At 37.3% G+C, this 27357-nt stretch overlaps 1 protein-coding gene across 8 annotated transcripts in view; it reads left to right on the top strand.

Annotated features, from left to right (window-relative positions):
- CNTN4 (contactin 4) overlaps positions 1–27357 on the top strand; it is a 902287-nt gene that overhangs the window by 534110 nt on the left and 340820 nt on the right. The gene's annotated exons all lie outside the window — the stretch shown is intronic.

Raw genomic sequence — 27357 nt, 5'->3', positions numbered from 1 at the left:
TTAAAGCTAGATTTATCCAAATAATAGTAGTCAGCTAATTTTGTTTTGGCAGTAGAGGTTTTCAGTTATGAATACTATTTCCCCTAATTTTTTTTTTATTTCTTACAAAATTTTCAGCTTTTTTTTTCTTTTCAGTGGTCATAAGTAAAATAATTTAACAAAGGTTTTTATCCATGTGACTTTCTTGTTATCTGTATGAACATATCATTGTACAGATTAAAGTAGTAAAAGAAGGGTCAGGGAAGTTCAGACAAGATGAATCGGGAGGAGTAGAAAAGAGAATACATTTATAAATGTAATTAGCCAAGCCATTGCCTTGTTCAAGGATCAGTATAATAATTTGTACTTGTCTAAACTACATTCATTTAGATGAGTTCTTCCTTTATATAGCGATTAGCTTTGGTAGTTGAAATTTACATAAACATCACTTTTATTAATCTGCTATGCTTTCCTTGTATGTACATTATTTACCATATGGTCTCCAACTTAAAATGCCCACACCATGAATCGTCTTTGTCAGGGCCAAGTAATGGGAATAAAAATGCATGATGTCTTACTGTAGAACTGAAGGATGTCTGAAAAGAAGTAACTTAGGCATCACAGTATGTGAAATAGTTTTAGGGTGAATATTTTAGGTATCTTACCACCCTTTGTATTCCTTTAACTTATGACAGAAATGTCAAAAATTATCCTGAAATAGAAGAATTCACATAAACTCCTGGAGAAGCTAATAGAAATAGTATAATTTTCCCCCCACTACATTTGTTTCATCTAGTTTTATTTCATTTCAGGAAGTAGCATCATCCCACAAAGTCAGTAGCATTTGATCTTCTACTGAGATAGACCTATAAAAGAGTCCTTTCAAAAACATGTCTCCTTTGACAGTTATACAGTTTTAATGTTTCGAACTCAGGAAATAAGCTTTATGGGGCGTGGTTCTGATTAAAAGGAGTAAAGCTAACTGCTCTTTGTCCATTTATTTGGTTAAAGTTTGAAACTTACTGTGTTTTCCTTGATAGATGAAAGCCTTATTTTCCCTCTATTTGGCCCTTTGTTATTTAAGTTGTATTGTGAAGGACTTAAAGAACCTTTTTTTTAAGTTTATTTATTTAGTTTAAGAGAGAGAGAGTGAGTGAGGCCGGGGCAGAGAGAGCGAGAGAGGGAGGGGGGGGAGAGAGAGAGAGAGAGAGAGAGAGAGAATCCCAAGCAGGCTCGGCACCCTCAGCACAGAGCCTGATGTAGGACTAGAACTCATGAACTGTGAGATCATGACCTGAGCAGAAACCTAGAGTCCGACATTTGAACCGACTGAGCCACCCAGGTGCCCCAGTAATTAAAGAGTCTGAAAGTGGATGGCAGTGGCTTTGGTTAACATCAGTGGACACTTAATAATGGTGTTCTATTCCAGTTTCCAACCTCAGTTAGCAATATTATACTCTTTAATTTGGGACAGTAGAAAACCCAAACCATTGACTAGCCTGAATTTTGTTTGGAGAAAATGAACCCACAAATTCCTGATAATGCTAAGTGGACTTTAGTCCCAAAGTGCATGGAATTAAAATAATTACAAATGAGAGTACACACAAAGAGAACTAAACTCTGTACAGAAAATTAGCTCCTGACTTGTTTGTAGAAGGGCAAAGTGGTATGTGATTGCTGTTATGGAACAAGGCCCTTAACTTGAGAACATATTTATTAAAATAGCACATCATTGTTTTAGGGGAATCTAGCAATACGCATGGTACATGCAGCCTGATAATGAAACAACCTTCTAACAGGGTCTAACCCTTATATCAATATAAATGTACCTCCTTTTAACTTCTACTTTTTGATTCACTTTAACTGTGTCTACAATTGAATTTTTGAATGATGTGGGAGAAAACAAATTGGCGCCACTAGAATTTCATGGTGTCCAAATGGAAATGCCTGAGAGGCATTAAACATACGACCTGAGACTTAAGAATAAGAGCCACGCTAGAGATTTAAACCTGGGAGTCCTTAGCTAAGTGGTGTAAATTGATGCCAAGGTGGGAATGGTCTCATTTGGGAAGAGGATATGCTTTTAATAGAGATCTGTGATGTTTCCTCAGCCTACAGAGTTTCAATCATTTGAATATTAGGAGACCTAACAGAAAAGTCTGGATATCTAACTTCTTTTAATGATGTGGAGACTTGCATTCCTACATGGCAGCATTAGGTCGGCGCTGAGAAGTTTCCTTCTGTAGACGGACATAAGTTCTTTGGTTCTCAAAGCTTCCCACCTCTTACTCTTAGATTGACTTCATCCATTTGCAAGCAAGCCCGTAACCTATAGACATTTGAATTTGCAGTTTCTAATATACAATAGTAAACACATATCTCTGCCATTGATTTAATTCTCTTGTTAGTTGGATGGGCAGTTTTCCCACAATTGAATGGGGGTTAAAGGTGTGGCTTTTTTATAGGGTTACTTGCATCAAGTCATTGGAGAGAGAAAACCATCAAGTAGTTGAGTAGGAAGAAATCTTAGCATCTATTTAGTCAGCAGTTCATTCTGTGAAAGCGAATATAAAACCCAAAGGTCAGGAGCAGTGATTTGCTTAGAGTTTTCGGTAAGTTCACATCATAATAGTGATAGAACTCAGGCCATATGGTTCTTCTATAAGCCTTATAATCTTCAGTTTTTAACATGTGCTGACATTGGAGCACCTAGGTGGCTCTCTTGGGTAAGCAGCCGACACCTGACTTTGGCTCAAGTCATGATATCGTGGTCTTGTGATACAGCCCCACTTCCAGCTCTGGGCTGGTCATGGAGTCTGCTTAAGATTCTCAGTCCAACCCCCCTCTGCCCCTCCCCTGCTTATGAGCGCAAGTGCATGGATGTGCATATGTGGGCTTTCTCTTGATCTCAAAAAAATTAAAATAAATAAAAAATTAAAGTTAAAATAAAAGTATATAAAGCATATACAGTAAAACTAAAAAACATATACGACATGGTTGCTCTTAATGGAATAGAAAACTGGGAGTACTTGTATCTGGATGGGAATAAAGAGACTGCAAAAATGAATTTGAAACCAGTAACTAATTTAGTAGCTTACTAAAATATGAAAATATTGTATACACATTGAAGGGCTTGTAAATTTACTTATTGCTTTGAACAGTTTCTTTTAAAAAATAATCTACTTATTTATACCTATTGAGAGAGAAATAGCTATTTCCTCACTGTTTTCCTTTGGACCACATTGGGTTTTTTCCCAACATAGTTCACAATGCAGTCAAATTAAAAGGCCCACAGATACCGCCTTCCACCCAACAATCAAAGGAATCATTTGGTGTGAAAGGTATGAGTCGTGCCAGCCACAGCACCAGCCAATTACTGATTACCCAAGCTGTATTTTCATCATCCTGAATACATGGAATTAAAATAATTGCAAATGTGTATATACACAGAGAGAGAAATATATCATATATGCACAGCTCTCTGTTGTTGGTGGGAGGACTAGGGATATTTTCTTTGAAGTGGTATGTGATACCTATTATTGAAGAAGGTACTTAACTTGAGCCTGCATTTATTAAAACAGCAGATGAATGCAGGCAGCTTGATAATGAGCAACCATCCAGCAAGGTTAACTCTTCAACAAGGTTACAGGCATGAATAGTCTCATCCCATTACCAGCTTAAAGATTTTCAGAAAACACACTTTTGCTTACTGTTTATCAGACTTCCTGCCCTTCACAGATCTTTGTAACCCCCACTGGGCAGCCCTGGTGCCATTATCTGAGCCCAGGGCAGTGAGCTAAACATTTCTGTGGCCCAGCCATGAGTCAGAGTTAAGCATTGAGAACATTGTAAGAGCTGACAATCTGGGAACCATTAAACCAAGGAGCAGGGCCAAGATAAGGAGATAGAGTTCTTTTTTTTTTTTATTTTTTTTAATGTTTCATTTATTTCTAGGAGAGAGAGAGAGAGACAGCGTGAGCAGGGGAGGGTCAGAGAGAGAGGGAGTCACAAACTGAAACAGGCTCCAGGCTCTGAGCTGGCAGTCAGCACAGAGCCCGACGCGGGGCTCGAACCCACGAACCACGAGATCATGACCCAAGCGAAAGTCGACGCTCAACCGACTAAGCCACCCAGGCGCCCCAAGGAGATAGAGTTCTTATTGAGTCCATTGTAGCAACTGAGAACGTATACTAAATCTTCCACAATTGAGACTGGAAGTTTAACACAACAGAGTTCTGGAACTTGCAGACTTAAACAGGTAACAATAGTGTATAAAACTTCATTTCTTTATTTCCTTTGAAGCAACTTATTTTTGACTCCAAAGCTCCATCTCTTCTTTGCCAGCTTGGGGAGAATAATCGTATTTCCATTCTCACTGGAACCTACCCAGTCCCTCAAGTTGTATACAGGAGATGGGGAAGGAAGGATATCTAAGTTCTGGTCTGTTAAAGTTGACACTGACATTCTCATTGTCAAAGCCTGAGTGAAATATGGGAGCTCTCAGCTTTTGTGCCTCTGGAAAGGGAATCTATCCTAAGGTTATAACAGCAATACCCTAGGTAACACCTCCCTATGCTCATCATGAAGTAACCCAATGATGGGGGAGCACTGGCTTGGCATAGATGCCCCACTCCCATTATACTACATCCTTTCCTAAGTCCATAGGGATCTTGCTATTCTTGTTTGACTCTCACATCACCCCATTCATACAATCTATTAATTCCTCCTTTTTATTTTCTTATAAACTTCATTTCAGTTTGGTAAGCTGTTAGAGTAGTAGGTTTCCAAAATAAAGTTTCTATTCCATTAACAGGAAGTATGTGTCCTATAGCTTGGGAATGTTTTGCTGCAGCTACCACCTCAGTTAAATTATGTTCTCTCACAGAGGTAATGAGAAACAAAATTGCTCTACTTTTGGTTCCATGCATCCTTCTCCACGAGCATGAGTATGCTGTGCTCACCATGAGACAAAGTAGTCCTGGCCAAAGTCTCAACTATGTTTAAATTAATCATTTCTCGTAAAAGCCATTCAGCATAACAGACTGAGCATGATCTTTGAGATAGTCCAGACATGTACCCTTGTCCCAGCTATGAGGTTTTAGAGAGATTTTTAACTCTCCAAGCCTTATTTACTAATCCAAAAGTAGGGTAATACTGCCAGCATCACAGTTTAGGCAAATAATCAGTATTCAATACATGAGATATATCGTAGTTGCTTTTACCATTCTTAATAATATCTTCTTCATTTTCAGGGAAAAGATATTACCTTTATATTAAGTAATAAATCCATACAGCTCAGAACAACTTCCTAGCGGAGAAGTTAGCAGACTGATCTCACGGCAGATCTTCACAGTTGCCTGTTTTCATGCAGCTCCTTAGGCTAAGAATGGTTTTACATTCTTTTTTAATTGTTGAAAATAAACATATGAGGAATAATATTAATATTTCCTACCACATGAGAATTATATGAAGTTCAAATTTCAATGTCCCTCAATACAATTTTATTAAAACACAGCTTTGCTCATTGCTTATGTATTGCCTGTGACTGTTTTCACACTATAGCGACAAAGTGGTAACAAAAACCCTTGCTCACAAGACTTAAAATATTTACTGTCTGGACCTTTACAAAAAATATTTATCAACCCTGGCTCTAGAGAATACAGAGGAGACCGTGTGAGACATAGCTCAATTAGAAATAATCACCTTGGCCCTTATTATCTTTAATGTGGGTCTTGCATTCAAAATCAGGGTTTATTTTTATGTATGCCATGCCTTCATACCTATGGCTTTTCTCTCTCCACTGACCTATCATATTATATAAGTTTCAGTCAGAGAGAATATGTGATCATTTCTTTGAGACATTCCTCAAGAAGTTCTCAAAGTCAAAAAAAAAAAAAAAAAACTTCTCAAAATTTATTCCTTACATGCCTCATTGACCAAAGTTTAAATCATATTACCCATAGAATGCCTTCAAAGTGGTTAAAAAATCTGCCCAGTGGTTTTCAGAATGGTAAAATAACAAGGATGCAGAAACATAATTTAATTTAGAGGCACCTGAGTGGCTCAGTTGGTTAAGCATAGGACTCTTGATTTCAGCTCAGATGAAGCTCTGCTGATTTGTGAGGTTGAGCCCCCAGTTGGGCTCTGTGCTAATGGCACAGGGCTTGCCTGGGATCCTCTCTCTCTGTGTTTCTCTGCCCCTACCCTGCTCATGCACACCTTCTCTCTCTTTAAATAAATAAATGAAAAAAAAAAAGAAGAAACATAATTTTATTTATAACGTGATGGTTGTGATGGTGGTTTTGATAGAGGGGGAGGAGGAGAAAAAAAATAATTGAGTTTTCCTCCTAATAATGGAATAATAGCACAAGAATGGTAATGTCAGTGACTGACTTGGGAATCACATGATCATGGTACCAAGCTGGGTGTAATCAAGGTAGGAGCTCTCCTTCGATGGTACTGATCAGGAGGACCTCGCCAGAAAGTAGTAGAAACTCTTAGTTGTAGGGTCTAATTTTTCCATGATAATATTTCATTATACTCTTTACCTGAAGCCATTGCCTCAAGGGAATATGCTAATTAGCATAGCTATCAACAGCATAATGCATATGCATAAGTTATAACATATGTATTTTGACTAGCAAATTGTCACACTAACCAGAGAGGGTTAGATGTACTTTCTTGGTGCTGTGAAAATGTGCAAGTTAGAATAAACAATTATTAGAGCTTTTTCCCTGTTGTTTATAAATGAGCTAAGCTAACACCCATGTGTTTCCCATCGCAAACATATTTATGACCTTTGCTAGCACACCAGTATTTGTCAACATATTAGACAAGTGGAACCTACCTGCTAGAGATGATGACATTGGTCTTAGAGCATCCAGTGGTGAGGAGTGCCAACATCCTGCACCCTTGTTACTGTTAGGGAGCAGAATGCAAGCCAGTTGATTTTCATTTAGTTTGTTGCCTAAATTAAATCTCAAATTCTTAAATTAAAGTTAAGTGACACACTTGGACCCAGGAGAAGTATTAAGTTTCTCGGTAGGCAACTGGCAATTCTTTCTGCTTATTCACAAATATTTGAAGAATGCAATCCCTTGACTAAGTATTTCTGCAAATAGCAGGAGGATAAGTTGGCAAGAAGCAGCTTTGCTTCTAAGAGAGTTTGATGTTGCCTTTTGGAAAAACGACGAAAACCTACAGTGCCCGATCCTTTCCCTCTACTACCTGTGCCTTCCCTGCAGATGGTTCCATTAATTTCTCTTTTCCTGCCAGCCTACTTTCTCCTCTGTGTAGTTCAGTGAAGAGCTAAGCCTTGAGGATTAGGGCTGGAGGGAAGGAACACTAGTTCCATCAGTTTTGGAATGCTTGGATATTTCCTCTTTTTTCTCTTTCTTCTTTCTTAATATGACAGAGAATTTAAGATTAAATTTATCTCCCTGAAGTTTTTTGCTGTTTCTTTTTTTGACTATAACAACCATATATTCTTAGAAAATTTCTTTTTTAATATACTTTAGTAAATATTTTTTTGTCATAGACACATTGCCACATACAAACACAATTTTATTTAATCTTGTGATGACACTGTCAAAAAAGGGAAATATCCTTATAGACAAATGGTGAAACATATGTAAAAATCATTAGTAAAATGATGCTCCACTTTTACTTTCTTACATTTCTTTATTGTAGATTAGAATAGTTAAAAATATAGTAGTCTCCAAAGACTAACTTGATAATTCTTCGATGTGTTTGTGTTACTGATTTTTTTTAAGTTTATTTATTTTGAGAGAGAGAGAGTGTGTGTGTGTTCATGAGCAGGGGAGAGAGGGAGAGAGGGAGAATCCCACGCATGCTCCGCATGGTCAGTGTTCAGAGCCTGATGAGGGGCTCAAACTCACAAAACTATGAGTTCTACCTGAGTAGAAATGAAGGGTCAGATACTGAACTGACTGAGCCACTAAGGTGCCCCTGTTTCTGATTTTTTTAGTTAAAAATTTTTCTATAATCCTCTTATGAAAATTCTCAAACATACAATTAAAAAATTTGAAATAATACCAGAGGGAGCGCTGGTATGCCCACCAGCTAGATTTTACCTTTAACAGATATCTTTATATCCATTTATCTATCCTTTCCCCTGTTCATCCATCTGTTCATTTTTTTCTTATGAATTTCAAAGTAAACTACAGACATCCATACACGTCTTCCTAAGTACGTAGCCAGCATATTATCAATTTATGTTAAATATCTGTTTATAGGTTTTTTCCTTTAAGTTAAAATGTGTATGTATTGAAATGTACAGATCTATAGTGACCATTTCTTGAGATTTGAGAAATGCATACATCTGTATAAACCAAACTCCTATTAAGATAGAAAGCTCCTTCCTGTCCCATCCAAATCTGAGTTGAATTTTAAATCAAATATCAAAAGATTGATTTTATAAGAATTTCTTTAAAACTCTTTATAGAGCCAGGAGAAAACATCAATTAAACTCACTAATTAACCCAGGGTAGATTTGCCTTTAGCATGACTTTATGAATATCCTTGCCTTGGCATTCTTTTTTGAATATTTTAGTGACATTAGACAGAATCTGGTTAACTGTGATGGAAATTATTATCTTTGTTCTTAGGGTTGTGTCATTGGATTGTTGTCTTTGTTCTCTTGGCCATCTCATGGATATGTCCTAGTCATGGTATATTTTTCCAGTTTCCTGACTTTTGATTAGGAGTTTTATTTTTTTTATGCTCACTGATCCTTAAATCTAAGTAGTAGGTAACCTACTGTTAATAATATGTGTCTGCCACTATAATTACTCTATGGAAGAGATCACTGAGCATCTCCTCCAGATTTCTTCTGAAGACCCAAAAATCCCAAACAAGCACATGGTTTTCTGAGATTGCATATCCCAGAAGTATCATGGCTAAACTTTGAAGGCAGGTGTTCTAAATACCAATTCTTTTTAAATGAATAAATGTTCCTTTATTTTTTTAATTTATTTTTGTCAGTCATGTGTTGAATGCAGGTGGGATACAAAAGGTGAGTAAGACACAATCCCTAGCCTCTAAAAGCACATGTACTTTGGCCAGAAATACAAAATAGAAATTTTCAATTTCAAAGCATTTTAAAACTGTTTTTTTTTAGTTTATTTTGAGAGAGAGAGAGAGAGAGAGAGCAAGCAAGGGAGAGGAAGAAAGAGAGTCCCAAGCAGGCACTGCTCTGTCAGCTCAGAGCCAATATGGAGCTTGAACTCAGGAACTATGAGATCATGACCAGAGACAAAACCAAGAGCAAATGCTTGACCGACTGAGCCATCCAGGTGCCCCTTCAATGTCTTTTAAATAGTAACATGTGGTGGGTACTGTAGGAGTGCCTATGAGTGTCTGCCAATGTATCTGGGCTCTTAGACAAGGACTTTGTAGATGTCAGCTGAACTCTGGAAAGATGAGTAAATGTTACCCATGAGAAAAGAATGGTAAGAGAAACTTCTCCAAGAAATGGAAGATTTATTTTTTAACAGTATGTGCTATTCTAGTGTTAGGGAGAATCTCTGAAACAGAGAGACCCAGAAGAATGTACATCATCCTGTCAAGAAGTCTAGGAAACAACTCACAGGGTAAAATTCTCCTGAGAAGCTCAGAAACCCTCAGTGCACTGAGGGTCCTTCTCTCCACTTGCTGAGTTGCTGAGCACCATCTTATCAAAAAGACACTTCTTAAACCTTCTACTCAGGGTTTCTGGGTGCCTGTCATCAAGGACGTTCATAAGATATTCTTGATCTAACTTTCTAGTTACTTTTCACTTACACCTTGTATTCATATTGTGCCCAACTCTGTAACTCTCTAATTTTTACACTTCCCTTCCAATACACTTTTGTTCAAGCCTTCCCCCATTCCTGAAATTTTCTCTCAACATCTACATTTCAGAATTTCATCTATCACATCTTTCTCCCTTCCCCCATGAGAAGCCATCTTTTATAAAAACTCTCTTTGCTCCTTTAAAAGTCAGACTCTGATCTTTTGTTCTGCTGTAGCTAAGTCTAGCACAGCTCTTGGCACAAAGTAGGAAGTTAGTGTTTGTTGAATAAATAATGAATTCTACCTTATGTCAGTGTGTACATCTAGACCTAGAGTTACACTAAGATAGGGTCTGTGTTCTGTGTATCTTTTATATTCTCAAACGTCATAAAGGTCAGTGAAACAACTGAACAAACATCCAAATGAACCTACCATGCTATTTTATCAGAGATGTAGTTTTCCACTGTCCTATTTGTATGTAATAAAAGTCCAGGCAAGGTGTTGTTTCAGCATTGGACCTCAAAAAATGGTTCAGTTTTGTATGACTATAGATCAACTTCTTTTTTACTATCCATAATGGCTTCTAAGTAGACCATTTGTTAATTTTTAAAAGAAATTCCTATAAATGATGTAAGGAAAGGAAATAAGAAAATGCTTTGACATAATAAATGTTCAGTTTTAGAGAGATCATCCATGTCATTTATCCATTTATTGACTACTCACTATGTGATAGGCACTGAGCAGTAGCAGTCCTATACTGGACTATATTATAGCAGACCCTAGAGACAGACATGGGCATTTTCTGTCTTAACCTTTAAAGATGAGAAACTTCTTAGTGAATCAAGGCCTTCTATCTACAGACAGCCCCAGTTATTGGAAAGTTCTTTATACTAAGCTTTATACTGCCTCCATCTGCCATCTCCTATTCATCCCTGTTTCTCTCTTGGTAGCCTCTAGAATCAAGTAAACTACTCTAATGCACAGCACCTTTTTCAATATTGAAGATTCATGCCGCACACTCTACATTTGTTTTATCTTTTTCAGAACAAGTATGCATACGAAGTTCAAAATAATTGTTTTTCCGTGAGAATTGGTTTCCATATTTGCTATTTTCTTTTCCTTAAATATTCATTGTCAATTCTATGAACCTCCCTATTCAGTTTGTTTTGTACAAGTCTGGTGATAGACATCTGATGTGATTTCTGAGTGTGGGTGTTGTAGAGAAGATGAACAGGGCATACATAGCCCCTGCTGTCCAAAAGTATATGTATGGCAGAAAAGAGACAATCATTTTGTCAGATTATTTCAATATGATAATGCAAATCACGTCAGGGATAAAGAAAGAGTACTGTGGAAGCACTCAGGAGGATTAGTTTAGTCCAGTCTGAGTTTTTGTTAGAGGAACTGTCATTAGTCTAAATATTGTTAGAGAAACTGTCACTAGAATTAAATCTGAAATGATGATCAAATGCTAGCCTGAAGAGAGATAGGAAGTGAGACTACAGGAATGATGGCTTTGAAGTAAAATGAGGACGGCAGGTGCGGGTTGTGGAGACATAATAGTTATTTTTGAAGGATGAAATATGGTAGAAAATAGGGTTCATAGGGTATGTAAGTATGTTTTATAACTGTGTGTGTGTGAAGCTATACTCTGATGTTTTAAATATTAAATTTTGTCACAGTCTTCTTGTTGAAAATTAGAATTCTTTTTCTATGACCAAAGACTTTAGCTAATGTATTACCTTTGCAAGGGGTCATAAAGAATCAGCACTAGTGGTCATAATGACCTGCTCATAATGACCTCAAATGTCATAATAAACAATTTCTGCAAAGAAAAAGATTTAGGTACTGCATATGGTAAAAAACATATATAATTATAAATCAGTAGCAAGTTGTTACAAGCACTACCTTAGTATGGAGATTTGCCATTTGAGAATGCTTCATTACTTCTTTTATCTGAATAAAGTAACATATTTGATTCTTGTTATACTATTGGTATTAAAGGGGAAGGTTTTCCTCTATTTCAGAAGAGTTGTATCCCATGGACTATTTGCATTCTAGCAACCAAATTTTATTTGATGTTTTCCAACTTAAAATGGCTATTTAGTTAAATAATTGCTATGAGTGGTTTGAGCAATTGTATAATCTCTGTAAATACTTAGGAAGGGCCTTTTTAGAATTAAAAAATAAATTCTTCTACTGTTCAATTGATACTGTATATCACTTACCTCAAAGTTCAGTGTGTGAATGATGTTTTAATTCATGCATCTAGATTCATGTTAGGAAGAGAGGTGGGAAATGTAGAACTCACAGTACTACTTACCACAGGAAATACAACAAGCTATTAAAAACTTGTCTTTTCAATAACTTTGTAGTTTATTTAAAGAGAAAATGCATATGCTCATAAAAAGTAGCTTACAATATTAATAGCTAAGTGTTCTATACTGTGTAGGGAACATCTGTAGAGTCCCTGTCTGGTGTCTATTTCCTCTGCTTTTGTGATCACATTTTAATTTTCTTTTGGAGAATTATGCCTCTCCTATTTCCAATCCATTGGTGTTCCTCTGAGCATCCTCTTTTTACCTTGAGATCCAGGTTTAACTGCTCCAAGCCCTTCCTCAAACTCTTGCTGAATCTGTGTCAAAAAAGTTCTTACTCATTATGATGTGTGAGGTAGTAAAATGTAAGCCCAGGATGCCAGTGACCATCTTTGTGAGTACAAAGTAGAGTGCCCCTAGAAATACAGACAACAAAAGACAATAGAGCTTAGACATTGCAGTTATGTCAGGCAATACATTTTTTTGTAACCAGTTTGAGTTGAGTACTTCGTCATTCGTTGCATTAACCAAGATTCTCCAGAAGCACAGAACCAATAAGATGGATGTATATACCTAGACAAAGAGTTATTTTAAGATACTGGCATATACAGTTATGAGGACAGGCAGGTCTGATTTCTACAGGGCAGGTCACCAGTCTGCATCACTCTGTAGATCCATAGAAGAGTTGATATTGCAGAATTGAGTTCAAAGACAGTCTGAAGGGAGAATTCCTCTCTCTCTGGGGATTTCAGGGTTTCCCTTCCCCCTTTAAAAACTTTCAAATGATTGAATGAAACTTATCTACTTTGCAAGGGGTTATTTGCTTTCGTCAAACTCCACCTATTTAAATGTTAATTACATTTTCCACGCATTAACATCTATCTAGACTGATGTCTGACCAAACAATTAGATACAATAGCTTAGTCAAGTTGACACATACAATTAACCATCACACTTGTAAATGAAAAAGCCATGGCAAATCCAGACAGTAACTAGTATAAGAGCTTGGATGTCTCAGGAATCATCATCGATGGAGACACTCAGGAAAAATTGCTAAGGGGATGTATTACTTCATGGTACATTAGAAAATTCATACTCTACTATTTTGTATTTATAAAGTAGGAATATGTTTCATGGGTTTGAGAGAATTGAATAAGCTAACACAGAATGCCAGTATATAGAGACACTTAAATATTCAATTTTTTTCTTTCTTTTCCTTTCTCCTTTTTATTTGTGGCTCAGAGGAAGCCTGTTGCTGTACCTGACACTGAAATTTTGAATAACATTTTATGTTGAGAGTTTCTCTTTTAGAGATTAACTGGTTTCTTACTGACCACATAGCATTCCAAGACAGTAGAGCTAGACGCAATCACAGAGAGACCACTTAGCCTTTCTCTACTCATTTTATATAAAGGAAGCTATTCTCTGTGGTGATGACTTTTCTTTAAAAAATGAGATTTGACTTTTCTGTGCTTTACCAATCAAAATATTTACATACATTTTAAGCCAGTACAGCTAGAATGTATGTTTCAAATAATATTAACAAAATTGATTCACTTATTCATGGTCTCATATCTATTGACCACAGTATTTTAACATTCATTTAAGATATTAAAAAGCAAAAAATATATAAACACAACCATTTCTATAGTTTTAGGAGACTGCAATTATTAACATATTTGGCCAAGGTGTTTAAATTGCAGTTGAAGAAATGGCTTAATGCTTAGGAGAATCTAAAGATAATCTTTTTAAAATCTCACCAGATTTAATCACTCAATCCTAAATTAAACCTTCTGGGTCATAACTTTAGGTTACTATGGTCTCAGACTTTTAGAGAAGACTGTGTAATGGAGATTTCTATCATTTTTAATCTTCAGGAAGACATCTCTGGTGTGGTTTTGCAACGGTTTCACATGTTGCACTCTGTCTCCTACACACTTTACTATTCTTCACTCAGCTCCTCTCTGAATGTTGCACTGGGATTGTCAAATGCCACTTCAGACAGATCTGTGTCCCCAAAAGTCGTAGGCAACTTCATAAAAGAATTCTACCTGACATTTTCAAGTGCAACTCACTTGAACTCGTAAAAGTCAGGTATAAATTGAGAATGGATTTACACCTAAGCTTTTTTTGGTTGATTTTGGTATTTATTTGTGCCTGACATTTGGAGAATAACTCAAGTTACCCTTAGAAGTGGTCCCCTCATTGTTCCAAAGTGTGAAAGAGATGGAGGCAAGTGTCCAAATGGCTAGTACAGAATGCTTCAGGTGAATTTTAGGCACTCGTATTTACTGGGTTGAGGCCAGTTTGGAGTAGAAGTCAACAATATGTGCATTCAGTAATTTCACCAATGTGGCTTCCTGGTTAGAGTCGGATTTTGAATCACATTTGTTGCCTAAAGATGTTAATGATTATATGGCCTGGCCTAATGGGCCTAATTCTTTACCAGTAATATGTTGATTAATGGCATTTTAGAGATTGTTGGGGTAACACAGCTGAATCTGTGCACAAATTCAGATTATTCACACAGGCTTCTGCCACTGGGTGAAGTTGACGAAGCAGATGATGCCTACTCTCATAATGCTGCACCAAACAGATGGGATGGCAAGCTGTCTGTGCCTCTGAGTGTCTCTAAGTATGAACCTGTCCTTCTGCCTACCCCAGCCATTCCTCCTTCACGAAGTGTGCAAACCATCAAAGGATAACACAGGAAATAAATGTGGTGACTTAAGCCAGTGTAACACTTGAACTGGACACCTAGTGCCCATGTGAAGTTCATCACAGTTACAAAGCCCTTGTGAGATTTTATTGTCCAAGATAAAATTAGAGATGAAACAGCTGTAAATATCAGCATACCTAATTTTCTCATCTTAAAAATAATAAAACTGAAATCCAGAAGGATTATGCCCCTATGGTTACTGAGGTGGCAGAAATGGGGCAAGAGTTATAGGTCCTTTTGAGTCACAGTGTTATCCTTGTAATAGAGTGGCTGATGAATGCATTATTTGGATTCCAAGTGAATGTGAAATGTAGTTTTCATCCTTTCCAACAATATAAAAATGTTGACTCTCACATACTCTCTGAACTCTTCCTGGATTTATTCTACTTCTCTGTTTACATTCCTCAAAAGGAATTCTAACTTGGATTTCTAATTTTAGAAATAATCACTTGTAAGTTGGTTTGAAATTACCCTGTCATCTGATTGACTGAGATAGAGTTAAAATGAATTTTCTTAGGGGGGAAAAAGATGATTTTATCATCTTTATGGATCAATTCCAAGAGTACACTTCAGTTTAGTTATTAGTTTTCCCTACAGTATGAGATATTCAATTAAACCTTCCCTCAAATTGACCGTAAATTTCTATGAAAATGAAAGAAATTCCATTTAGCAAACAATTTCTGTCAAAGAATCTAATAATGGGATGCAATAAGAATGATTTTCACCTGTGCACCTGCATGAGTATGCTTGGTCTGGTTTTTGTTTGGTTTGGTTTGGTTTGGTTTGGTTTAGTATTTTTTTTCTTTGGTCTTGTTTTGGGGCTTTTTTGTTATTATTATTTCTTTGATCTCCCCCACCCCCATATTCAGTGTAGCGTGCTCAAAGTAGTTGGAATGTGGGATTGTGTGGAATTGTTTGAACACAAAAAAGTATTTTATAGCAGTTTTCACCACTCAGTTGGTGGTCTTTGATAAAATCTTATACTGTGCTCACATTATTCTCTGTTAAGGAGAAGTACTAGGAAACAAGTCATGTTTGATACTCATTCTCTCATTCCCACTAGAGCATATACAAAATTTCTCATAACCTTCTTCTGTGGCATTGGTTGTAGCAACATATACTCACTTAGTATCCATGGCGTAGCTGTAGGTAGGAATAACTTACCAGGAAAGAAGGCAGAAATGAGGGAGGACATAAGCAAGGCAACGTGCAATAAGGCACAAGGTCATGAGTATTACTAATGAAAATAGTGATGCCCGTCCCCCTAGCCTGGAACATCATGGATGAAAGAGCTTTTGAACTGCAGTCCAGAATGTTCTGGAGAACTGCCCACCTTTTGTTCTCCTATCTCTGAATGTTTTCCCTCTGGAACTCTATAGGAAGGTAGAGGTGGGGAGAGAGCATCCACAGCATTCTGACAAATGTTTCCTAGGGCTAGACATGAATAATGACATGACATCTATAGTCCAACCTCACTTTTTACACTCAAGCCACCTGTGGCTTAGCAAGGTTAGCAACTTACCAATTAAGTTATACAAACGGAAATTTCACTGCTGATCTTATGACTCCTCTTTCACAGCTGTTTTCCTTGTTGAAATAAAACCTTTTTCAGACTTCCTTGATTAGTTAGGATTCTTAGGATACAAGTAATAGAAGCGGACACTAGATAATATACATAGAAGAGGAATTTGTTGAAAAGTTAGCAGGAGTTCCCAGGAACTATAGAGATCTTAGAAAGCCAAATTCAGAAGACAGAAGCCAGAGTAGAGTGAAAGGGGCATGTAACAATTCTATCAACAGTTTTCTGAAGATAGATATGGCTATTGGAAGGAATGGGCTTCTAAGCTTTGATGCTGGTTTGTTTGTTTTCCATCTCTGTATTATTTGTTGCTCATAATTCAAAATATTAGAGAGAACATGTCTGATTAGCTTAGTTTGAATGACATGCTAGTGCCCACCATTTATACCCAGTGATGATTTATACACCACTGTGATAGCACCCATAAGTCATCATCCTAATGTCAGAGATGAGGAAACTGAGGCAGAGAGAATGTTGAATAAACTGCTTCAGATTATCAGATCATCGTGTGTGTGTGTAATCATATAATCTTTTCTAATACCTGCGATATTCTTCACATGACTATTTTCTTCACTAAATGGACGTGTTCCTGGAGGGCAAGAGTAGTTTTTATTCATTTATACATCACTTATGCCTAATATGGTACCTACTAAATAGCTAAAATAGAACAAATGATTGAATAAATTGGTTTATAATGATGTGGGACAATATAAGGGTAAATTGTAGTGTTTGTGCAGCTCAAAATATAGTAGCTTTCATGACAGGGCAAAAATCTAGCATTTCATAATTTGTCTACAATTTTCACATCCATCAGCTCATTTATTTTTTAGAAGGCATGCTCTAGTTACAGGTATTATTATTCTTATTTTTTAATGTGAAGTAAAATTTCAAAGAAGATATAATTTTCCCATATTGACACAACTGTAAAAACTAGTTTTTAATTATAAATGGTATACTATGCAACAAAGAAATCATCAGTAAAATTCCATTGTATAAGTCACATTATATTCACACAGAATCACAAAACTGGAAATTGCAAATAAAAAGTAAGCCACAAAGTTATTATGAAACTTAAATAAATATTAAATCGAAGAAAACAAGATTGTAATCCCAGTTACTTTTAAATTAGTGATAATGACACTAAGAAGAAGAAAAATTCTAAGGAGAAAAAATGTTAAGTTTTTATGTATTTATTAGACCCAGAACTAACTAACCAAATAAATAAATAAATAAAACCTAAAGTTAGATATTCCACTACAAATATTTTTTAATTAATTTATTCAAATTCAAGTTAGTGGACATACAGTGTAGCACTGTTTACAAAAGTAGAACCCAGTGATTCATCACTTATCATATGATACCTAGTGTTCATCCCAACAAGTGCTCTCCTTTAATGCCGATCACTCATTTGGCCCATCCCCACCTACTGCCCCTCGAGCAACCCTCAGTTTGTTCTCTGTATTTAAGAGTTTCTTATGGTTTGCCTCCCTTTCTGTTTTTATCTTAGTTTTCCTTCCCGTCCCTATGTCCATCTGTTTCATTTCTTAAATTCCACATATGGGTGAAATCATGTGATGTTTGTCTTTTTCTGACTGACTTATTTCTTTTATCATAATACATTCTAATTCCATTCATGTTGTTAAAAATGACAAGATTTCATTATTTTTGATTGCCGAGTAGTACTCCATTGTATGTATGTATGTGTGCATGTGTATATATATGCACACACACCACATCTTCTTTATCCATTCATCCCTTGATGGACATTTGTGCTCTTTCCATAATTTGGCTTTTGTTGATAGCACTACTGTAAACATTAGGGTGCCCCTTCAAAACAGCAACACCTGTATCCTTAGGATAAATACCTAATAGTACAATTGCTGGGTCATAGAGTATTTCTACTTTTAATTTTTTTGAGACCCTCCATACTGTTTTCCAGAGTGGCTGCACCAGTTTGCATTCCCACCAACAGTACAAAAGTACTCCCCTTTCTCTGAATCCTCGCCAGAATCTGTTGTTTCCTTAGTTGTTCATTTTAGCCATTCTGACAGGTGTGAGGTGGTATCTCATTGTGGTTTTGATTTGTATTTAGCTGATGATGAATGATGTTGAGAATCTTTTCATGTGTCTTTTAGCCCTCTGGATATCTTCTTTAGAAAAGTTTCTGTTCATGTCTTCTGCCCATTTCTTCCCTGGATTATTTGTTTTTTGGGGGTGTTGGGTTTGTAAGTTCTTTATAGATTTTGGGTACTAACCCTTTATCCAGTTTGTCATTTGCAAATATCTTCTTCCATAGGAGAAGGCTGCCTTTTAGTTTTGGTGGTTGTTTCCTTGGCTTTGCAGAAGCTTTTTATCTTGACGAGTACCCAGTAGTTATTTTTGCTTTGTTTCCCTTTTCTTTGTTTTCTTTGTCCAGAGACACCAGTAAGAACTTGCTGCGGCTGAGGTCATAAAGGTTGCTGCCTGTTTTTCTGTCTTACATTTAGGTATTTCACTCATTTTGAATTTATTTTGTGTATGGTATAAGAAAGTTCATTCTTCTGCATGTCGCTGTCCAATTTTCGCAACATCACTTGTTGAAGAGACTGTCATTTTTCCATTGGATATTCTTTCCTGCTTTGTTGAAGGTTAGTTGGCCATGAATTTGTGGGTCCATTTCTGGGTTCTCTATTCTGTTGCATTGATCTAGATGTCTGTTTTTGTGCCAGTACCATACTGTATTTTTTTTTTTTATAAGCAAACATTTATTGGGGCCAGTACCATACTGTCTTGATGAATATGGCTTTGTAATACAGCTTGAACTCCAAAATGGTGATGCTTCCAGCTTTGGTTTCTTTTTCAACATTACTTTGGCTTTTTGGGGTCTTTTCTGTTTCCATACAAATATTAGAATTCTTTGTTCTAGCTCTGTGAGGAATGCTGGTGTTATTTTGATAGGGATTGCATTGAATGTGTAGAATGCTGTGGGTAGTAAAGACATTTAACAATACTTATTCTTACAACCCATTAGCATGGAATGTTTTTCCATTTCTTGGTGTCTTCAGCAATTTCTCTCATAGCTTTCTATAATTTTCAGCATATAGATCTTTTATTTCTTGTTAGGTTTATTCCTGGGTATCTTATGGTTTTGGGTGCAATTATAAATAAATGGGATTAATTACTTAATTTCTCTTTCTGCTTGCTTCATTATTGGTATACAGAAATGCAGCCAATTTCTGTATATTGATTTTATATCCTGGACTTTCTTGAATTAATTTATCAGTTATAGTAGTTTTTTGGTGGAATCTTTTGGGTTTGCCACATAGAGTATCATGTCATCGGTGAAGAGTGAAGGTTTAGCTTCTTCCTTGTCAATTTGGATGCCTTTTATTTCTCTTTCTTGTCTGACTACTGAAGCTAGGACTCCCAGTACTATGATGAACAGTGGTGAGAATTGACATCTCTGTCACGTTCCTGAGCTTAGGGGAAAACTCTCAGTATTTCCCCTTTGAGGATGATATTAGCTGTGGGTCTTTGGTACATTGGCTTTATGATATTGAGGCATGTTCCTTACATCCCTACTTTCTTGAGGGTTTTTGTCAAGAAAAGATGCAGTATTTTGTTAGATGCTTTTATGCATCTATTGAGAGGATCATATGGTTCTTATCTTCCTTTTAGTAATGTAGTATATCATATTGATTGATTTGTGAATATTGAACTAGTCCTACAGCTCAGGAATAAATCCCACTTGATCAATGTGAATATTTCTTTTTTTTAAATGTTTATTTACTCAGGTGCCTGGATGGCTCAGTCAGTTAAGCCTCAGACTTCAGCTCAGGTTATGTTCTCATGGTTCATGGGTTCAAGCCCTGTATTGGGCTCTGCAGTGACAGCCCAGACCCTGGAACTTGCTTCAGATTCTGTGTTACCCCCTCTCTCTGGCCCTCCCCCAGTCATGCTCTGTCTCTCTCTCTCAAAAATAAACATTAAAAAACTAAAAATAAATAAAAATAAAATTTTATTTACTTATTAATTTTTTATTTTGAGACAGAGAGAGAGCATGAGCTGGGGAGAGAAAGACAGAGATAGAGAATCCCAAGCAGGCTCTGTGCTGTCAGTGCAGAGTCTGATGTGGGCCTTGAATTTGTAAACCATGAGATCATGACTTGAGCTGAAATCAAGAGTTGGAAGCTTAACCAACTGAGCCACCCAGATGCCCTTTTGTTAAAAAAAAAATGTTTATTTATTTTTATTTTGACACATAGAGAGAGAGAAAGAGAGAATGAACAGAGGAGAGACAGAAAGAGGATCATGGTGACTAATTCTTTTAATGTACTGTTGAATTCGATTTGCTAGCATCTTGTTGAGAATTTTTGCATCCAGTTTCATCAGAGATATTGGCCTGTAATTCTCCTTTTTTAGTGGTGTCTTTTCCTGGTTTTGGAATCAAGGTAATGCTGGCTTCATTGAATGAGTTGGGAAGCTTTCCATCCATTTCTCTCCTTTTGGAACAGTTAAAGAAGAGGTATTAACTGTTTTTTAAATGTCTGGTAGAATTCCCCTGGGAAGCCATGTAGCCTAGGACGGTTAGGAGATTTGTGATAACTAATTTCATTTCTTTGCTGGCTATGGGTCTGTTTAATTTTTCTATTTCTTCCTGTTTCAGTTTTGGTAGTTTGTATGTTTCTGGAATTTGTCTCCTTCTTCGAGATTGCCCAGTTTGTTGGCATGTAATATTTCATATATTCTGTTATTTTTCTTTGTATATTTGTGGTGTTGGTTGTAATCTCTCCTCTTTCATTTGTGATTTTATCTATTTGGGTCCTTTCTTTTTTCTTTTTGATAAGCCTGGCTAGGGGGTTATCAATTTTGTTTATTCTTTCAAAGAACCAGCATTTAGTTTCATTGATCTATTTTACTGATTTTTTTGTTTGTTTCTATAGTGATTATGTCAGCTCTAATCTTTATTTCTCTGCTTCTGCTGGCTTTATGTTTTATTTGCTGTTCCTTTTCTAGCTTTAGGTATAAGATTCATTTGGGTTTTTTTGGACCTTTCTTGCTTCTTGAGCTAGGCCCAATTGCAATATACTTTTCTCTTAGAATTGCCTTTGCTGCATCCCAAAGGGCTTGGACCATTTTATTTTTCATTTTCATTTGCTTCCATGTATTATTTTTTATTTTTTCTTTAATTTACTGGCTATCTCATTGATTCTTTAGTAGGATGTTCTTTAACCTTCATGTATAGGAGAGCTTTCCAAATTTTTTCTTGTGGTTGACTTCGTTTCATAGTGTTGTGATCTGAAAATATGCATGATATGATCTTTATCTTTTTGTACCTGTTGAGGGCTGATTTGTGACCAAACATGTGAACTATTCTGGAGAATGTTCTATATGCATTTGAGAAGAATGTGTATTCTATTGTTTTAGGGGGAAATGTCCTGAATATATATCCTTCTGGTCCAATGTATCATTCAAACCCATTGTTTCCTTGTTGGTTTTCTGCTTTGAGAGTGATTATTGAAAGGTATGAATTTAGTGCCATTTTTTTTTACCTGTAGAGTTGGTGTTTTGGGTGATGTTTTCTCATCCTTTCTGGTCTTTATTCTCTTGGTCTTGTTCCTTTTTTTTTTTTCTCTACTCAGTTCCCCCTTAAAATTTCTTGCAAGGGTGGTGTAGGGATCGGGGAAACTCTTTATCTCTCCTTCTGTTTTGAATGACAGTCTTGCTGGATAAAGAATTCTTGACTACTTATTTTTTCCATTCACACATTGAATATTTCCTGCCACTTCCTCTGGCCTGCCAAGTTTCAGTGGTCTGCTGCTAACCTTATGTATCCACCCTTGTAGGTTAAGGACCTTATGTCTCCAGCTGCTTTCAGAATTCTCTCTCTATTTTTGTGTTTGCAAGTTTCACTATGGTAGGTTGTGATGTTGATGTGCTTTCATTCATTTTGAGGGGAGTTCTCTGTGCCTCTTAGATTTGAATGCTTGATTCCTTCCCCAGATTAGGGAAGCTCTCAGCTATAATTGGTTCAAATAAACCTTCTGCCTCATTTTCTTGCTCTTCTTCTTCTAAGACTCCTATGATACGGATATTGTTTTGCTTTATGGAATCACTAAGTTCCCTAAGTACCTCCTCATTATTTAATAGTTTTCTTCATCACTTCTTTTCATCTTCATTATTTTCCATAATTCTATCTTCTTAATCACCTGTTATCTCCTCTGCTTTTTCAGTCCTCGTTGTGAGTATATCCAGTCAGTTTTGCATCTTAGTTATAGCAATTTTTATTTCAGCCTGACTAGTTTTTAGGTCTTTGATCTCTGTAGCAAGAGTTTCTGTGGTGTCTGCTATGCATTTTTCAAGCTCAGCTAGTGGTCTTATGACTGTTGTTCTCATTTCCTCTTCAATATATTGCTTATATCTCTTTTGAGCATGTCCCTGACTGTGATTTCTTCTTGACCTTTCTTTTAGGGAGAATACCTGTCTTGTCATTTTGGCTACGTGTCTGACTTTTACATGTTTTGAAAGCTTGTTATGTTCCCTGCACCTGAGGGTCATGCTGTATTAGAGAGGGATCCCATGCTCTCCAGGGCCTGGCCCTTCAGTAGGTGTTTCTGGCGTATGTTATGTGTATTGTGCTATTCAGTTTGGTTGCTCTTTCCCATTGGTCACTCATCTGCACAGCTTCTCCTTGCTTCCATTGGCGAGTGTTTGGACCTTTAGCTAAGTGTGCTTTGATTTGTTAAAATAAGCATGGAAAAGGGAAAAAATAAAACCCTGATCCCCAAAATAGAGAAAAGGAAAGGGAACAACAACAACAACAACAACAAACAGAGAATCAAAAAACTATAATACTGATTACAAAGAAAAATAAACATAAACGAAAAGAAAAGAACAAAGAAGCCTGATGAGAGAGAGAGAGAGAAAGGAAATGAAAAGAAGAATAAGAAATTATGAGTCTGATTCCAAAAGAAAAAAGAAAAAGAAAGAAAAAACGTAAGGTCTTCTTTCTACCAGAACTGCAGGTGTCATTTTGAAGCGTACAGTTTTCAGCACACTTGGTGTATGGGGGATGCTGGCTGTGCTCGTCTTCTCCAGGAGAGGCCTGCTGCCTGGCTCAGAATCAGTCTTGCTCCAGTAAATAAACAGTTGCAAGGCATGGAGGGTGGGGCGGGGTTTGGTGTAAGTGGGTCCTGCCTCCACTCGGGGCTACTGTGTTGGGGGAAAAATGGCACCACTCCAGTCTGTCCTCCAGGTCCTGAGGTATCACACGCCCTGCTGTTCAGGCAGCCCTCACAGAAATGAGAGGGCATTGATCTTGCCCTGCACCCCATCTCTCCTGCATTTTTTCTTTGGCTAGCAGCTGGGATTCAGAAAGTCTTCAGATACCTGGCACTGTGCAGATCCTACCCCCTCCTCTGGGAGTAGGGTGCCTCCATGCTATGTGCTATGTCTGATGTCCTTTCTCTGAAACACAGCCCCACACCGGCATCATGTGCAGGTCTGTCCTGTAGCACTGCTAAAAGCAGCAACAAGGTTATATTCTTTCTGGGTGTGCCTCTGCTCCCTGCTGATGAAAGACCTTTGGCTGGGACCTACAGGGCCTTGTGTCCTTAGGAAGGCAACATACCGTCTTGCAAAAATACTCCAGAAAAAGAAATGTTCTGTCCCCGTGTAGCCTGGAGATCTCTACACCATGCTATGCACTCTGGGGCCAGCTTCCTCCTTCCCAGGAGCATACAGCATAGCTCCCTTCATAGAAAGCTGGACTCTTCCAAAACCTCAGACTTTGAGCTCCAAATGCTGTTTGCAAAAACCCCCTGCAATACTCAATACTTCTCACTCCCCAGTCTGTGGTCCAGAGAGGATTTCCTGTTGTGTGAGCCCCATGCTGCACCTCTCAACCCCTCTCTCCTTTTCTCCTTTTTGTCTCTTCACAGAAAGGATTCCCTCCTCTCTGCAGCATTGCCATTTTTCTCTCTCCCCATTCACTTCCATGTACCTTGCACCTGCCATGCTGTCTTCCTCCAACTGTAGAGATACTTCTGTCACTCTACACATCAGTTTCCTAGGTGTTCCAAGTTATCTGACCTCAATACAGCTGTGTTTGCTAGATTAGCAAAGCTTGGGGTCCCCCAACTTCTCTGCCACCTTTACTCCTCCTTACAATTTTGTAAAGGATAGTAACATGAAAAAAAGCAGGAAGCTTGGATTTAGACAATCTTCATATACAGGCACACTTAATTTTACTGTATTCACAGATAGTTTGTTTTTTACAAGTTGAAGGTTTTTATGGCAGCCCTGCATCAAGCAAAATCTAGTACCATTTTCCAACAGTATTTGCATACTTCATGTCTCTGTGTCACAGTTTGGTAATTCTTGCAATATTTCAGACCTTTTAATTATTATTATATTTGTTATGATGATCTTTGATCCATGATCTTTGATGTTCTATTGTAATTATTTGGGGGCACTGTGACCCATACCCATATAAGATGGCAAACTTAATAAATGTGCATTTCTCACTACTGCAGCTACTGGTTGTTTCCTTATTTCTTTCTCCTTGGAATTCCCTGTTCCTGAGATGCAACAATATTGAAATTAAATCAGTTAATAACCCTATAGTGGCCTCTACATGTTCACATGAAAGGAAGAGTCGCACATCTCTCACTTTAAATCAAAGGTAGCAGACGTGTTTAGGCTTAGTGGGGAAAGCATGTTGAAAACCAAGATGTGCCAAAAGCTAGGCCTCTTGCAGCAACCAACCAAGTTGTGAATAGTATGGAAAAGTTCTTGAAGGAATTTTAAAGAGTTACTTCAGTGAATACAGGAATAATAAAAAAGGGAAACAGCCTTACTGCTGAAATGCAGACCGTTTGAGTGGTCTAGAAAGAAGGTGAAACCAGTCACAACATTCCTGTAACCCAATGCCTAATCCAGAGCAAGGCCCTAATTCTCTTCATTTCTATGAAGGCTGAATGAGGTAAGTAAGGTATAGCTGGAACCTAGTAGAGATTAATTCATCAAGTTTAATGAAAGAAGCCATCTCTATAACATAACTGCAGTAAGAAGCTGCAGTTATCCAGAAGATCTAGGTAAGATAATTAATGAAGCTGGCTATACTAGACAATAGATTTTCAGTTTTGTAGACAAAACGACCTTATATTGGAGGAAGATGCCATTTAGGACTTTTCATAGCTGCAAAGCATATGTCAATGCCTGGCTTTAAAGCTTCAAAGGATAGTCTGACTGTTGTTAGCGGCTCATGTAGCTGGTGACCTGAAGATGACACCAGTGTTCATTTACCATTCCATAAATGCTGGTGTCCTTCAGACTTTGTTAAATCTACTCTACCTGTGTTCTCCAAGTGGAACAACACAGCCTAGATGGTGGCACTTCAGTTAACAACATGGTTTACTGAATATTTTAAGTCCATGGTTGAGAATTTCTCAGAAAAAAGATTCCTTTCCATCTCTTTTCAAATATTACTGATCACTGACAATGTATCTGGTCACCAAAGAGCTCTAATAAAGATATACATGAGATTAATTGCTGTTTTTATCCCTGCTAACACTGCATCCATTCTGCATTCCACAGATCAAAGAACAATTTTATGGTGTTTTTTTTCTTAATTTTTTTTAATGTTTTATTTATTTCTAGGAAAGAGAGAGAGAGAGACAGCGTAAGCAGGGGAGGGTCAGAGAGAGAGGGAGTCACAGACTGAAACAGGCTCCAGGCTCCGAGCCGGCAGTCAGCACAGAGCCCGACGCGGGGCTCGAACCCACGAACCGCGAGATCATGACCTAAGCGAAAGTCGGACGCTTAACCGACTAAGCCACTCAGGCGCCCCTGTTTTTTTTACAAATACATTTCATAAGGACACAGCTACCATAGATAGTAAATATCTATGATGGATCTGGGCAAAGTCCACTGAAAAGCTTCTGGAAAGGATCACCCTTCTACACGCCATTGGGAACTTTTGTAATGCATGGGAAGGGCGGGAAATATCAACACTCACAGGAGTTTGGAAGAAGTTGATCACAACCCTTATGGGTGACTTTGAGGGGTTCAAGACTTCATTGGAGAAGTAACTGCAGATGTGGGAGAAACAGCAAGAGAACTAGAATCAGAAGTAGAGCCTGAAGATGAGACTGAACTGCTTTAATCATAGGATAAAATGTAAATGGATGAAGAGTTGCTTCTTATGGATGAACAAAGAAAATGGTTTCTTGAGATGGAATCTACTCCTGGCAAAGGTGCTGTAGAGATTATTGAAATAACAGCAAAGGATTTAGACTACTACATAAACTTAGTTGATAGAGCAGCAGCAGGGTTTGAGAGGCTTGACTCTTAATTTTGAAATAATTTCTACTGTAGGTAGAAAGCCATCAAACAGCATCAGATGCTACAAAGAAATTGTTCATGAAGGGAAGAGTCCTTCCTTTGGTGATTTCATTGTTGTTTTATTTTAAGAAATTGCTACAGTCACCTGACCTTCAGCCATCACTACCCTAGTCAGTCGGCAGCCAAGAACATTCAGACAGGACCCTCCACCACCAAAAAAAATTATGATTTGTGGATAGCTCGGATGATAGTTAGCATTTTTAGTAATAAACTATTTTAAATTAAGGCATGCACATTGTTTTTGAGAAACAACACTATTGTACACTTAGTACTCTATATTATAATGTAAACATAACTTTTATATATATACTAGGAAGCCAAACAATTCATTTGACGCTTTTTATGGTGATATTTACTTTATTGTGGTAGAACTAAATCTGTAGTACCCAGCAATAGCACTGCTAGGAATTTGCCCAAGGGATACAGAAATGCTGAGGCATAGGAGCACATGTACCCCAATGTTCATAGCAGCACTCTCCACAATAGCTAAAACATGGAAAGAGCCTAAGTGTCCATCAACGGATGAATGGATCAAGAAGATGTGGTTTATCTATACCATGGAATACTACATGGCAATGAGAAACAAT

The sequence above is a fragment of the Crocuta crocuta genome, unplaced genomic scaffold (genome assembly GCF_008692635.1).
Source record: "Crocuta crocuta isolate KB4526 unplaced genomic scaffold, BGI_CrCroc_1.0 scaffold489, whole genome shotgun sequence".
Classification (NCBI taxonomy): Eukaryota; Metazoa; Chordata; class Mammalia; order Carnivora; family Hyaenidae; genus Crocuta; species Crocuta crocuta.
This window is presented reverse-complemented; position numbering and strand designations above follow the sequence as displayed.